Source organism: Psammomys obesus, unplaced genomic scaffold (assembly GCF_907164565.1).
Source record: "Psammomys obesus unplaced genomic scaffold, mPsaObe1.curated_primary_1811, whole genome shotgun sequence".
Taxonomy (NCBI): Eukaryota; Metazoa; Chordata; class Mammalia; order Rodentia; family Muridae; genus Psammomys; species Psammomys obesus.
The window spans coordinates 7,326,213-7,340,410 of NW_026591816.1; the positions used below are offsets into that span (position 1 = coordinate 7,326,213).

Sequence of the window (14,198 nt, forward strand, 5' to 3'; positions counted from 1 at the left end):
TTCTGCCTTAGCTTCCCAAGTACTGGCACATCTGGCTCAGATAGTATTTTAGTTAACACAATTACTAACCTGTCGATAATATGGTGGATGTATTTCTTCCTTTTGTATGATTGGCTGTTCTAGCATTACTGAAGGAATTAGTTGCTTGGTAACATAAAAGCATAGATATTAAAACAAATTATATATCCTCCAACTGTTTCTATTGCTTGGCTTAATTTAGAACCATAGTAGAGCCTTTGTAGAATTGAAACCCCTGGGGATTTTATAGTTAATAGACAGTATTCCACTTTTCAGAGTAAGAACTACTATAGGTAGCCTCAAAATGATTTTGTACCATCACCGACATCACTTAATTAAAATATAGACACCAGTAAAAAGTCAAAACTGGTCTGAGAATTTTATTTTACTGCCACTCTTCTGAAAGCATGTTGAGAGCCTGGATTCATTGTGGTGAAAGGTTTTTTTTTTTTTTTTTTTTCCTTCTCAGATAATTGCCAGAGACAACCCACTGTCCTTCCTCAGTATCCCTGAAAGTTATACTTGATACAGTTCTTAGTACTTCATGTGGATGGAGGAGCCAGCATATCTGTGCTAGAAATCAGGTGAGCATTATTCTGGGGATCTTATGGTGAGTAAAGTTTATCATGTTTGAATTGTTTTGTGAGTTCAGACTAGAGTTAATAATAAATAAAAGTCAGACTCGGTTGCACACGCCTGTAATCCCAGCACTCAGGAGGCTGAGGCAGGCAGATCTCTGTGAGTTTGAGGTCAGCCTGGGCTACAAAGTGAGTGCAGGACAGCCAAGGCTACACAGAGAAACCCTGTCTCGGAAAAATTTTTAAAAAAGGCAGTTTGAGCAGACATTTATCTCAATACTCCTGTGGACTGTCAGCATAAGAAAAGGCATATTGAAGTTGGAGAGATGGCTCAGTGGTTAAGAGCCTGGGTTCAATTCTTAGCATTCACATGGCAGCTCGCAACTGTCTGCAACTCCAGTTCCAGGGAATCTGACACCCTTAGACACATACCCTCACAAAGCAGGCAGAACACCAGTGCACATAAAATAAAAAAATAAATAAAAAAGAAAAAAGAAAAGGCAGATATAAGGAGTAAGTACATTGAGTAAATAATTTAGGTTAATTATAATTTAAAATATGAAATAGTTTAATTACAATAAATATGTTTAATATATCACTTGATAGTAGGAAAAGTAATGCTATTATTGCATAGTAAGAAATTCTGGTGATGTTTGAAAGTACAAAAATTTATCATAAACTGAGAAGAGAAATTAATATAAACAGAATGTTGTGTTACTGAGATAAAAGTTATTTTTAAAAAAGTTTTCTAAATTTTATTTACTATGTGTACAATATCTACATGTGTGCCTTCACATCAGAAGAGGGCACCAGACCTCACTATAGATGGTTGTGAGCCACCATGTGGTGGCTGGGATGTGAATTCAGGACCTCTGGAAGAGCAGACAGTGCTCTTAACTTCTGAGCCATCTCTCCAGCCCCCTTTAAAAAAGTTTTTATAGTATTTACTACTATGCCCATATTTTATGTGGTGTTGGGGATCTGCACTCATGCCCTTATGCTCATGCAGCAGCTAGCTCTCTAGTTCCTATACCTTTTTCAAAAAAAGCAAAACAAACAAACAAACAATACAAAAAAAACCTCAAAAAACACAGCTTTCCACAAACTTGAGTGAGAAAGGCAGGCATTTTTTTATTTATTTTAACTTTTTTTAGTGCTAAGAATCAAACTTCAGGCTTATCATGTACTAGGGAAGCACTCTACCGCTGAGCTATATTCCTAGCTTTATTTTACATTTTTGCAACTCTGTAGTGTCTAACTTAAAAGAAGACAGTTGTATTCTTTTGCTACTATCCACAGTCAGTCTGTTGTGATACCTTATTTTGGCTCAAGTATATGAAGAAAATCCAAGGCAGTTGAAGTGAGGCACGCCTGTAATCCCAGCACTTGGGGAGGCAGAGGCAGGTGGATCTCTATGAGATCAAGGCCGGCCTGGTCTACAAAGCAAGTCCGGGACAGCCAAGGCTACAGAGTTTTTGAGAAACTGTCTCAAAAAACAAAATAAAAAACCCAAAACAAACAAAAAAGAAAATACAGCCCCAAAGACAGACATATAGTTGGAAGAAGTAGTATTTTAATATCCCCTTTCAATAATTACAGATATTCTTCTTTGATAGTGTACCCACAGTCAAGTGCTTGTCCACTTTCTTCTCTTTATTCTCCTCCTCCCTTCTTCCTGTGTATGTTTTTGAGAGACAAGGTTATGCTGTTTGGTTCATGCTGGCCTTAGAGTCACTCACAGTGTAGTTCATACTTAAGATTTTCCAGCTTTGGCCTCTGCAGTTGGGGTAATAGGCATATGCCTGAGGTTACATTGTTGAATCTAAAAGCATTAGTGGAGGTTTGCCCTTGGTGACATTAACATTTATTTGTGTGTCTGGGCATGTAGTTCTGCAGGTACAAGGTTCAGCGTCAGTCTAGGCACCATACTCACAGCAGGCTCCACCGTAGACCTCACACCGGGCTTTGCTTAGTGTGGTGTGGAGCCTGTGAGTGCTAAAGAAGTGACATGCCAGCTGAGCGGCAGCCATAGCTCCATAGCTTTGTTGTTGAGGTGGTCTTCTTATGTAGCTCAGGCTGCCCTTAAGACTAGTTATTCTCCTGCTTTTGAACTCTGCAGGGCTTGGAGTACAGAGATATGCTACCACAGCTGTTTTTGTTTGCAGTGCTCATAGGGAACCCAGGGCCTTGGTCTGCCGCTAAACCACTTCCCTAACTCTACTGTTACATTTTGATTAATGTTCCTACTTAGACTTGTATGGATGCACTAGCAACTTTACCTAATGTTACTTTTGTCGGTAAAAAAGGCAGATAGAGGTAGGTCTATAATCCCAGTGACTTTGGAGGAGGTTGAAGTGGGAGGATGGTGAGGTCAGGGCCGGCTTGGGCAGCTTCCTAAGAGACTGTTTCAGAATAAAACATAGGAAGAGGGCTGGTGAAATATTTCATTGTGGGTCTGTAGACATGGCTCAGCAAGTAAGCACATTTGCTGCTCTCCCCAGGCACCAGGTACACCTGGTGTATATACATCACGCAGGCCAAACACACATCTGCATGAAATAAAATAAAGACATCTAAAGCCAAAACACTTCAGTGCGCAAAGCTTCAGGCTCAATCCCCAGTACCACCAAGACAAAATAAATCCAAATAACATGTTAGTGTTGCTATGAAGCTGGTTTGACCTCTTAGCTCTCATAAAACCTCACTTTTTCAAACTTTTGTTCTGGATAGATGTGTTATATATATTCAGAGATACTGAGGTGAGAATAAAAGCAGATTTATTTATTTATTTATCTATCTATCTATTTATTTATTTATTTTTGAGGCAGTGTCTCACTATGTAGCTCTGGCTGTCTTGGAACTAACTGTAGACCAGGCTGGCCTCGAATTCAGAGATCCACCTCCTTCTGTCTTTTGAGTACTGGGATGAAAGGTGTGTGTTACCATGTCTAGCTCTACTTTGGATTATTATAAATAAAATTACTAGGAATATTTTTGTACATATTGTACAACATTGTTATATGAGACAAATTAACTTCCAATGGCTGTATATGCCTTTGAGTGTTGCTAGGGTATAGGCTATATATGTATTAAGCATTAGTAAGTATTGCTAGCTTTCCAAAATGATTGTATTAAGTATTCTTTATCAGCAAAGCTAAGACAGTTCTGATTGCACGCTTTCTTAAAAATTTATATATATTTTGAGATAGGGTCTTTTAAAGTTATTGTTGGAATAAAACATTTTGGATCAAAGGATAAAAGATTTTTCTTTGATTTTTTTTGGCATGTCCAGGGACTGATATTTTGTCTTTACAACTGTTTTCTAAATTATCATCACAATACCACACATCCCTTGATGAAAAGATTAGTTTCTCCTTCAGGTAATTTTGATGTTTATTTTAAAATTCATAATTACTGAGGTTCTTTTTAAGGACTCTCTTCTAGCTTTTCCATGGCTGATCATTCATTTGGAGTTGTTAATATGGGCCTGAAGTAATGTGTTTTTTTGTTTGTTTGTTTTTTGTTCAAGTCTCCATTTAAAGACCATGAAAGAAGGCTACATGGCAGAAGAAGGGTTCTGGGCAGTGGCTGTCTTGAGTAGAAGTGCTTTTGTGTGAAGTAAACAGGAACCTTAAGCAAGGCTAAGCTGTCATTGGTCTGCTAGTCTATCGGGAAGAATCAGCCAAAGTCCTAGGTAATTTGACAGTACCATCTTGTGTGATGAGCCTTTTGCTCAGTGTTGAGTCTCTCATTATAGCAGCTGGCACAGTCCATGTTGTAGAGAAGACTGACTTTTAGTTCAGCTGACTTTTAGAGAGGTCAGGACAGGGATCTAGGTTGTAAGAAAATGCAAGCAAAAGAAACTGGGAAGAGGAATACAAGGTGCTACTGAGGATCTTGATCTCTTTATTGTCCATGAAGGTCTCAGTGTATTAATATTTAAAATTATTTCTAACTTTTTTTTTTTTTTGAGGTTAAACTTCTTTCTTAAATGAGAAATACCAGCACTGGACTCATGGAGACTGAGTATTTATTCAGGTAATAAGACTTAACATTTATGAAAACAATTTTATATGTCAGGCAACAAACTCAGTATTAATTATATTGTCATTCTCATTTAATCATCACATAACCCTGTGTATTTGGAAATTGTATTGTATATCTGAGTTTAAAAAAATAAAACACCTTTTGGTGCTTCCAAGTAAGAGATGCAGATAGTTTGGGATATGTGATACTATTTGTTCATCTCACTAAGTGCTGTTAATGTACAGTGGTTTTGACTGAACTACTGAAATTTCTTAATATTTTTTACCAGTAAATGCATCATACTTTTAATTTTTTTAAGAAAATATTATTTTATATGGACAAGTATTTGCCTGCATGTATATGTATCATGTACATGTCTGGTGCCTTTGAAGGCCAGAAGAAGGAATTGCCTTCCCAGAAACTGGAGTTACAGATGGTTGTGAGCTGCTTTGTGGGTTCTGGGAACTGAATGTGGGTCCTCTGTAAGAGCAACCAGTGCTATTAACTGCTAAACCATTTCTCCAGCCTTGTATTTTGCTTCCTTTTAAAACAATAAACATACCTTTAGTAAAGAAAAATTCAATTTAGGATTTTTGTTTGTTTGTTTGTTTGTTTGTTTGAGATAAGGACACAGGCTAGCCTCAGACTCATGAGATTTGCCTGCCTCTGTGTCCCAGTCTGGAATGAAAGGCATGTGTCATCATGCCCAGCTCCAATTTAGATTTTTTTTTTTTTTAAATCTGTGTGCCACATGTATTCCTGTTGCCTTAGGAAGCTGTAAGAGGGAGTTGTATTCCCTGGGATTACAGATTACTGTTAGCCACATGGGTGCTGGAAATTAAACCTGGGTCCTGTGCAAAAACAACAAGTGCTCTTAACCCCAAAGCCATCTCCAGCATTCCAATTCTTCAGAATTTTTCTAGAAACTGGACATGGTGGTACACGAAAATAATCCAAGCTACTCAGAAGGTTCAGGTAAGAAAGTCACACCTTTGAGACCTGCTTGGGCAGCTCTTCAAGTCTCTGTGCCAAATAAATTAAAAATGAAAACAAAACTTTTTATTACATTTATTAATTCTCTCTGTGTGAGCATGCACTTGCCACAGTACATATGTGGAGTCCATTCTCTTCCCACTATGTGTGGGCCTCAGGGACCGACTTTAGGGGTATCTGGTTTGGTGCCCAGAACATTTGCTCAAACATTTAAAGGGTAGCCATGGGGCTTATTCATTGAGTAAGATTGCTTGCTGCTTTTCCAGAGGATAGTAGGTCAGCTCCCAGCCTCATGTTTGGTGGTTCACAGCTGCCTGTAACTCTAACTCCAGAGGACATGATACCCTCTTCTGGCCTCTGTGGGCACTTACACACATGTGGCACACAGACACACAAAAAAATGAAAATATCTGTTTTGTTTGTCTTTCAATGCAGGGTTTCTCTGTGTGGCCCTGACTGCCCTGGAATCACTAAGTAGACCAGGCTGGCTTCAAACTAAGAGATCCACCTGCCCTTGTCTTCCTCTGGTGGGGTTAAAGGCATGTGCCAGCACCTCTTGGTTTTATTTTTCTCCTTAGCTAGTCACATCTGGTGGCTCGTACTTGTTATCCTAGCTGCTCAGGAGGCAGGGAAGGATGCTCATAAGTTCAAGGTCTACCTGTCCTTGTGAGTTCCAGGCTGCTCCTCAAAACAACAGCAACAACAACATCACAACCTCCATTACAGGACCCAGGCTTATGATAAGTTAATGGTTAAGCCTTTGATTAGCATGTGAAACCATAACAAAGCAACAACTCTCTTAAAAAAGAAAATATTTATAGAGGATTTAAAAAATTTTAATGAGTTATTTATTTTTATTTTATGTACATTGGTGCTCTGCCTGCTTGTATGTGTGTATGTGCGGGTGTCAGATGCTCTGGAACTGGAGTTACAGACAGTTGTGAGCTGCCATGTGGGTGCTGGGTATTGAACCCAGGTCTTAACCACTGAGCCATCTCTCCAGCCCCAGGTATTATTTAAGTGGTTTCTTGTTGATTTCTTGTCTTGAAATGCAGCTTTAAGAAGCCTAGTTGTTAATGAGGGTACTGGAGATTAAACACACTAAGCTGCTGTCTTAGTTAGGGTTACTATTATTGTGATGAAACACCATAACCAAAAGCAGCTTGAGGAGGAAGTAGGATATTTGGCTTATATATCCCGAGTCATACATAGTCCATTGAGGGAAGCAAAGGCAGGATCTCAAACAGGGCAGGAACCTGGAGGCAGGAGCTGATGCAGAGGCCATGGAGGGGTGCTGCTCACTGGCTTGCTCCCTATGGCTTGCTCAGCCTGCACATCCAGGATGACACTACCCGCTATAAGCTGGTCCCTCTCCCATCAATCACTAATTAAGAAAATGTCCTCCAGCCTGATATTATGTAGACACTTTTTTTTAAGTGACATTCCTTTGTCTCAGATGACTCTACTTTGTGTCAAGTTGACATAAAACTAGGCAGCACAATTGCCCTGGCTGGCTGTTGTTGTTCAGGCAGGCTTTGACCAGGATCAGTGTTATGAATAGTTGAGGTTAGAAGTCTGAGCTAGTTAGAATCACTTGCCAGAACTACATCGTGGACCTAAATGTTGCTTACAGATTTAAGTGTTTGGCAGACTGGATGAGAAGCGGTGGTGGTGGTGTGTTGATACATGCCTGTAATTCACATCCAGAAAGCTGAGACAGAAGGACTGCTAAGCTGCTCTCTGTACTTGCCTCACTGTTGCCAAGTTTTTATTTTGGTCATGTTAATGGTAATGTGCTACTTGGTTGATTACAAACCTGTCTCCTTTCACATGGTAGGCAGGTACTATTGTTCTACATCCCTAGCCTTTGGAGGGTTTGTTTATTTGTTTGTTTGTTTTGAGACAGGGTTTCTCTGTGTAGCCTGGCTGTCCTGGATGCACTTTATAGATCAGACGGCCCTCAGACTTGATCCTTTTGCCTCTGCCTGCACAGTGATGGAATTAAAGGCGTGCACTACCACCACCTGGCTGCCTTTGGAGTTTTGAAATAAGCCTTTTCTCTGGACTCAAGGCTAGTTGGAACTTGTTTTCTTGTCCAGACTGTTGTTGAATTTGGTCTGTCCTGCATGAACCTTCTGAGTGGTAGGGTTATAGTCCTGTACTGCCAAGCCCAGCACCTTAATGTGATTTTTGCCTTACATTGCCTTTGTGCCTGATGATAGTGAACATTTTGAAAGTACTCAGCCATTTACATATATCCTTTGGAGAAGTGTTTAAGTTCTTTGTCCATTTTCTAAATTTTTTTTTTTTCATATTGCGTTCTGGAGTCCATAATAGATAGTAAAAATGTGACTGATAGGAAGTGAGCATGTCCATCATTTCACATATTTTATTTATTTTTACATTTATTTAGTATAGGGATGTGTGTGTGTGTGTGCGCCCGTACGCGTGCACTTGCCTGTGTCATGATCTGCATGTGGAGGTCAGAGGACACCTGAGGTAGTCAATTAATTCTCTCCTAAAATGTGGGTTATAGGGTTGGACTCAGGTGGTCAGGCTTGGCAGCAAGTGCCCTTACCTTACCTGTTAGTTAGGCTGTTCTGAGAGACAGGTCTCCATGGGGATCCCGTACTGGCTTCAGATTCATGACATTCTTCAGCTAGGATCACAGGTGGTGCCACCATGTCATGCTTCACCCTTTACTTGTTTGTTTGTTTGTTTGTTTGTTTGTCTCCTGCCTACCTACCTACCTACCTACCTACCTACCTACCTACCTACCTACAGATCTACCTATCTATCTATCCCTGGCTGTCCTGGAACTCATTCTGTGGATCAGGCTGGCCTTGAACTCACAGAGATTCCCCTTGCATTGGCCTCCCAAGTGCTGGGATTAAAGGTGTGTGCCACTACTACCCAGCTTTTTTTCTCCTTTCTTTTGTGCTTTTCTTATCATAGAAATTATATAATTATACTGTCCTCATTAAACATGCATAATTACAGGTATATGCAGTTTCTTGTTTTTTTTTATACAGGGTTGCATAGCTTCTGCTGGACTAGAACTTGCTATACTGCCCCATCTCCTCCAGCCTCTGTTGCCAAGTGTTAGGATTAGAGGCATGAGCTACCACATCTGGCCCTGGTTATTATTGGTGTGTGTGTATGTATGTATGTATGTATGTATGTATGTATGTATGTATGTATGTATGTGTATATGTTTGTATTTTTGACTGGGTGCCAGGCTACATAGCCTTTTTCTTTAGTGCTTTGAATATAGGTTTGTAATGACTTGTGGCCTCCATGTTTGCTAATGATGTATTTGATATATTGAGGATCTTATGCATATAATGAGATGCTTTTCCATTGCTGCTTTAAGATTCTTTCCTTGCCTTTGACTTTGGACAGCTTGATTCCAATGAGACTAGGTGTGGAAGCCAGTTTTTCTTAGTTGGAACTTAGGAAGCTTCTAGTTATAAGAATTTTTAAATAAACGTTGATCTATTTGGCTATTTTGTAAAATACTCTGTTTGTTACTTTTTTTCCCTTCATGGTGCTTAGAGTTGAAGCTAAGGCCTCAGCCATGAATGATAAATACCCTGCTGCTTTCTTCACCCCTTCTGGGACTGTCAGTATATACTTGACATGCTTTACACTTCTCACAGTTCTCCAAGGTTATTCATTTGTCTCTGCTCTTTTTTTCTTTGTCATCTTAGGTTTGATAATCTTTAATTCACCTAGCTCAAGTCCATTGATTCTTCTTTCTGTCTGCTTAAATCTGATGTTGCTTCCCCATTAATGATTTCCTTCATTTCTGTACTGTGTCAGTCCCTGTCTTTCTTGACATGGTGTCGTTTTGTAATCCAGGCTGGCATGGAGTTGGATATGTAGCCAAGCTGACCGGCTCAGCCTCCAAGGTGTTTGGAGTATAGGCATGCTGCTGCACCATGCCTGCATCTTACTGCATTCTGTGGGTATGCACTGTATATTCACATGTGTGGGTTGTATGTTGTGGAGTTGCCTTTGAGCCAGGGTTCCTGACTGAACTTGGAGCTGTGCTGAAAGACAACAAACCAAGTGATCCTCTGGTCTCCCACTCCCACCCCCAATCTGCTGAGTGTTAGGGTTACAGATGAAGCAGGCTACAGATAACTCAGGTGGTCATGGCAGCACAGCAAGTACTCTTAACACCTGTGCAGTATTCCCAGCCTGTTACTATACCTTTTGTGTGACATCCTTCACAGGTGCCATGCCAGTCTTTTCCATATTGCTCATTTTAGTGTATGTGCCAAGAAGTAGGCAGCTATGACTACTTACTTTTTACACTTATTTGTGTGTGTGTGGCAGGGTGGACAATATGCATGTATGGCATGGCACATATGTGCAGGTCAGAAGGCAGTTTGAATGAGTTCTCTCCTTTCACCATGTGGGTTATAGGTGTGACAAACTCAGGTTTGTCAGGCTTGGTGGCAGTGCCTTTATTCACTAAGCATCTGGTGGCCTGCTTCTGTACCTTTAATTCCAAAGATTCTATGTGGTTCTGATTTCTTTTTGTAATTTAACATCTTAATTAAGATTTTCATTTATTTAAATTTTTTTATTTTATGTGTGCCAACACATTTAGATTTGTGTACCAGTTGCATGACTGGTGCCTGTGGGGCCAGAAAAAGGCATCAGATCACCTGGAACTAGAGTTACAGACAGTTGTGAGCTGCCATGTGGGTGCTGGGAATTGAGCCTGGATCTTTTGAAGAAGAGCCAGTGCTTTTAACTGCTGAGCCATCTTTATTTTATTTACTTACTTATTTATTCATTGATTGATTCATTTACTTATTTACTGTGTGTGTGTGAGAGAGAGTGCTATCCTATTTTAGGTAAGTGTTATATCTCTGAGTTACATCTTCATCCCTTTATTCTTTGAGACAGGGTTTCACTACGTAAACCAGCTGGCCAGGAACTACCACACTGGTCTAAAACTCACAGAGGCAACCCGCCCCTGCTCCTGTGCTGGATTGTGGATTGAAAGTGTATGCCACCACTCCTGCCTGGCCTTATCTCCTTTTTTATTTGAGTAAAGTTGGCCAGGCTAGAATTGAATTGTTCTGCAGTCTAAGCAGGCCCTGAGCCTGTCCTTTCAACCTCTTAGCTGAGCTGAGATACAGGCCTCTGCCTAGTCAGACAGATACAATAACCCCGACACACTGTTTTCATACTTTTTAGACTTGATTTTCTTTTTTCTTTCTTTTTTTTTACTTTATTAGAAATGGCTGACTTAAACATGATTTAGTAATAGTAAGCCCAATGCCTGGGCTTCCTGAGTTTGAGGGTTTTTTTCTGCTATATGCCATAATTCTACTTTAGGGTAATAGTATATCATTTTATGTATTATGATGACTAATCTTCATTATTCACTTGACTGAATTTAGAATCACCTAAGAGACTGAGGTGCATCTTGCAGTGTCTCTGAGGGTGTTTTTAGAGAGGGTTAATCTATTCTGAATGTAGATGGCACCATCCCATAGGCTGGGGACAGGGAAGGAACGAAGGAAAAAAGGAAGGAAAAGCCTATTGCTTTTTGTTGCCATTTGTTTACGTTCCTTTTCTCTGTGATTGAACTAAGCTGTTCACTGTGCTGTCCTTTGAGTTAGACTGGACCCTTTGAGACTGTAAACCAAATAAATCCTTCCTGGGGCTGGAGATGTAGCTCAGTTGGTCTAGCATGCATAAGGCAGCCTAGGTTCAGTCTCAGCATGGCATAAAACAGGTATGATGTCATGCTAGTGCTAGCCCTTGAGAAGTAGAGGCAGGAAGTTCAGAGGTTATTCTCTGCTACTTGGAGAATTTGAAGCCAGTCTGAGCTACCTGAGATTCTGTCTCAAAAAACAACAAAACAACTCCCCCCTCCAAAACCCAGTTAAATCATCTGTGTCAGATAATTTGATCACAATGATCGAAGTAACTAATACAGGTACAATAATATAAAAGAAAACCTTACAGTAGTGTCCTGTTTCTTCTCTTGTAGCCACTGTCCTGTTCTGATCATACACTTTATTTTAATGTGGTATAATATGGTTTGACGAATTTCCTTTAATTAGTTGATTGCCTTTTAAACATATTTAAGTAGTGAACCAAAGAAATACATACACTACATGTATTTGCTCACGTAGTGTCATTTCTGGTACTTTTGGTTCCATTGTACAGATCTGATTCACACTTTATACTTATTTAGCCTGAAAGATGAGGACAGGTTTCCAGATGATGTTGTGTATCTGGCAGGCAGTCTTTGTTTTCTCTCTGTAGCCCTGGCTGTAGTGCTGGGAATTGAACCAGGAATTAAACTAGAGCTCTGTGTGTACCATAATTCACTCTCTGCCACCAAACTCTTCCCCAACACCTCACTGTCCTTTATGTTTTCCTTGTGAAATAAGTAGATATTTATAGGAAGTTGCAAAACAAAACAAAACTAACAGTATCCCATGAACCTTTTATCTAGTTTCTTTCAGTGGTACCATTGTATATCTATAGTTCAGTATTAAAACCAGGAAATTGACATTGGTAAAATCTACAGGTTGTTTTTAGATTTTTCTCTCAGGAATCATGTGCACTCTGTGTGTGTGTGTGTGTGTGTCTGTGTTTCTTTTTGTTTTGTTTTGTTTGTTTGTTTGTTTGTGACAGGGTTTCATGGTGTATCAGCCCTGGGTGTTCTGGAAATTGCTTTGTTGACCAGGCTGGCCTTAAACTCACAGAGATCTGCCTGTCTCTGCCTCCCAGAGTTCTGAGATCACAGGTGTGCATCTAAAAGGATCTTTCATACTGAACATACTAACTATATCTACCTCCTCTTCTATGTCCCAAATCTATATCCCTGGTCCCTGGAAGCCACCAATGTTTTTCAGAGTTTTTATAGAGACTAGATGAAAAGCCGTCTGCAGACCTAGCTAGCTGTAGATAATGGTAAAATACTTCATATGCCTGAGTTCCTAAGTTTGATCACCAGCTCACCACCAAAAAAAGTGTGGGAAAAAAATGACTTAGACTTAAAAACAAAACAAAACAAAACAAAAAATCAGCATAATTCTCTTGAGAAGAAAGAGACCTTTAAGTTTTTGTTCATGTTAATAATTTATTCTTCGTTAGTGTTGGAGTGTTCTCCCATGGAATGACTGGGTCACAGTTTAATTTTTGACCTTGAAGTACTTTGTTGTTGTTTATAATTTTATTATGAATAGAACTACTCTAAATATTTGTGTATAGATTTTTCTGTAAATACAAGTTTTTATATATCTGGAATTAATGACCAAGATTGGTTGCTGGATGATATGACAATTATATATTTCATTTGATAAGACATTGCCACACTGTCTTTCCGTGTGATTATATCATCACACATTCATATCTATGATTCATGAGTGATGGAGTTTTTCTGTATCCTTGACCACACTCTATTCCCTTGCCCTATTAGGCTGGAGATTGAACCCTGGCCTCACATGCCTTACAGGCACTAATCAACACCATCACTGTCCCCTGCACACTCCACAGATTTTAACTTTAGCTACTGTGATAGATCTCTAGTGACACATTGTGAGTTTAAAACATTTTTTAGATGTATTTAATTTATTACTTTGTGTGTACGACTGTTTTACCTGCATATGTGTACATGCCCCACATATGTTCCTAATGCCTATAGGGGCAAGAAGAGGGAGTCAGATCCCCAAGAGCTAGACAGACAGTTGTGAGCCACTGTGTGAGTGCTGGGAACTGACTGCAGCTGGATCCTCAATAAGAACAGCAATAAGAGCTTGACAATAGTGGCCCACACCTGTAATTCCAGCAGAAGCAGCCTGTGAGCCAGCCTGGTCTACACAGAGAAACCCTGTCTTGAAAAACAAAATGAAAAGAGTACCATGTGAGCCTCTGAGCCATCTCTGGAGCCAGGACTTTTTTTTTTTTTTTAAACTGTTTTTTTGTTTATTTTAGATACCTATGGTGGTTTATAACATTTTGTCTTCAGTTTATTTTTACCTAAGCACTCTAGAATCCTAGAATCCTTGGAATTTTTCAGATTTTGGTTGTGATATCACTCAGGAGGCACATGGAACTCTGTCCTTGTCACTGAACTTAACCTCACTGTAACCTTACTTGGAAATGTGCTGCACGCTTGTTGTGGGTTATTAATATTTATTACTGATTTATCTGGAGTTAACAGCAGTTATTCTAAAACAAGCTGTATACCCAAACTACCACACAGAGACTAGGATTTACCTAATTAACCTAGAGCACAATGCTGGGCAATAGTTACTCCATCCTAAACCTCCAAGCCAGCATAGCTTCCTCCCATTCAGAATTTCTGATATGATACTTGCTTTTAGTCATATCTTGGGTCCGATTCATGTCTCCTCATGGTTCCAAGACTCTCCTGCCCATCTCTGCTTTCCTACTTCCCCCTCGCTTCCTTCTCCTCCCCTCCAAAGGATGTCCCACCTTATTCTCTCCATTGCTCAGCATTGTGGCTGGTTGTTTTATTGACAACACAGAGAGCAAATGGTGGCATGTTTACACAAACTTGAGAAAGGTGATGCTTAAAATAAG

At 39.8% G+C, this 14,198-nt stretch overlaps 1 protein-coding gene across 14 annotated transcripts in view; it reads left to right on the forward strand.

Annotated features, from left to right (window-relative positions):
- Nucleotides 1–487: 487 nt before the first annotated feature.
- The window catches only part of R3hdm2 (R3H domain containing 2), a 107,250-nt gene continuing 93,539 nt past the window's right edge, over nucleotides 488–14,198 (forward strand). For 11 of the 14 annotated variants that reach the window (XM_055611954.1, XM_055611951.1, XM_055611956.1 and 8 more), the window contains exons 1-2: nucleotides 488–602; nucleotides 4,570–4,634. The gene's annotated coding sequence lies outside the window, so the exon portion shown is untranslated. Of the gene's footprint in view, nucleotides 603–3,888; nucleotides 3,977–4,125; nucleotides 4,291–4,569; nucleotides 4,635–14,198 lie in introns of all 14 variants that reach the window. The other 3 variants (XM_055611953.1, XM_055611952.1, XM_055611955.1) reach the window with 3 other exon arrangements.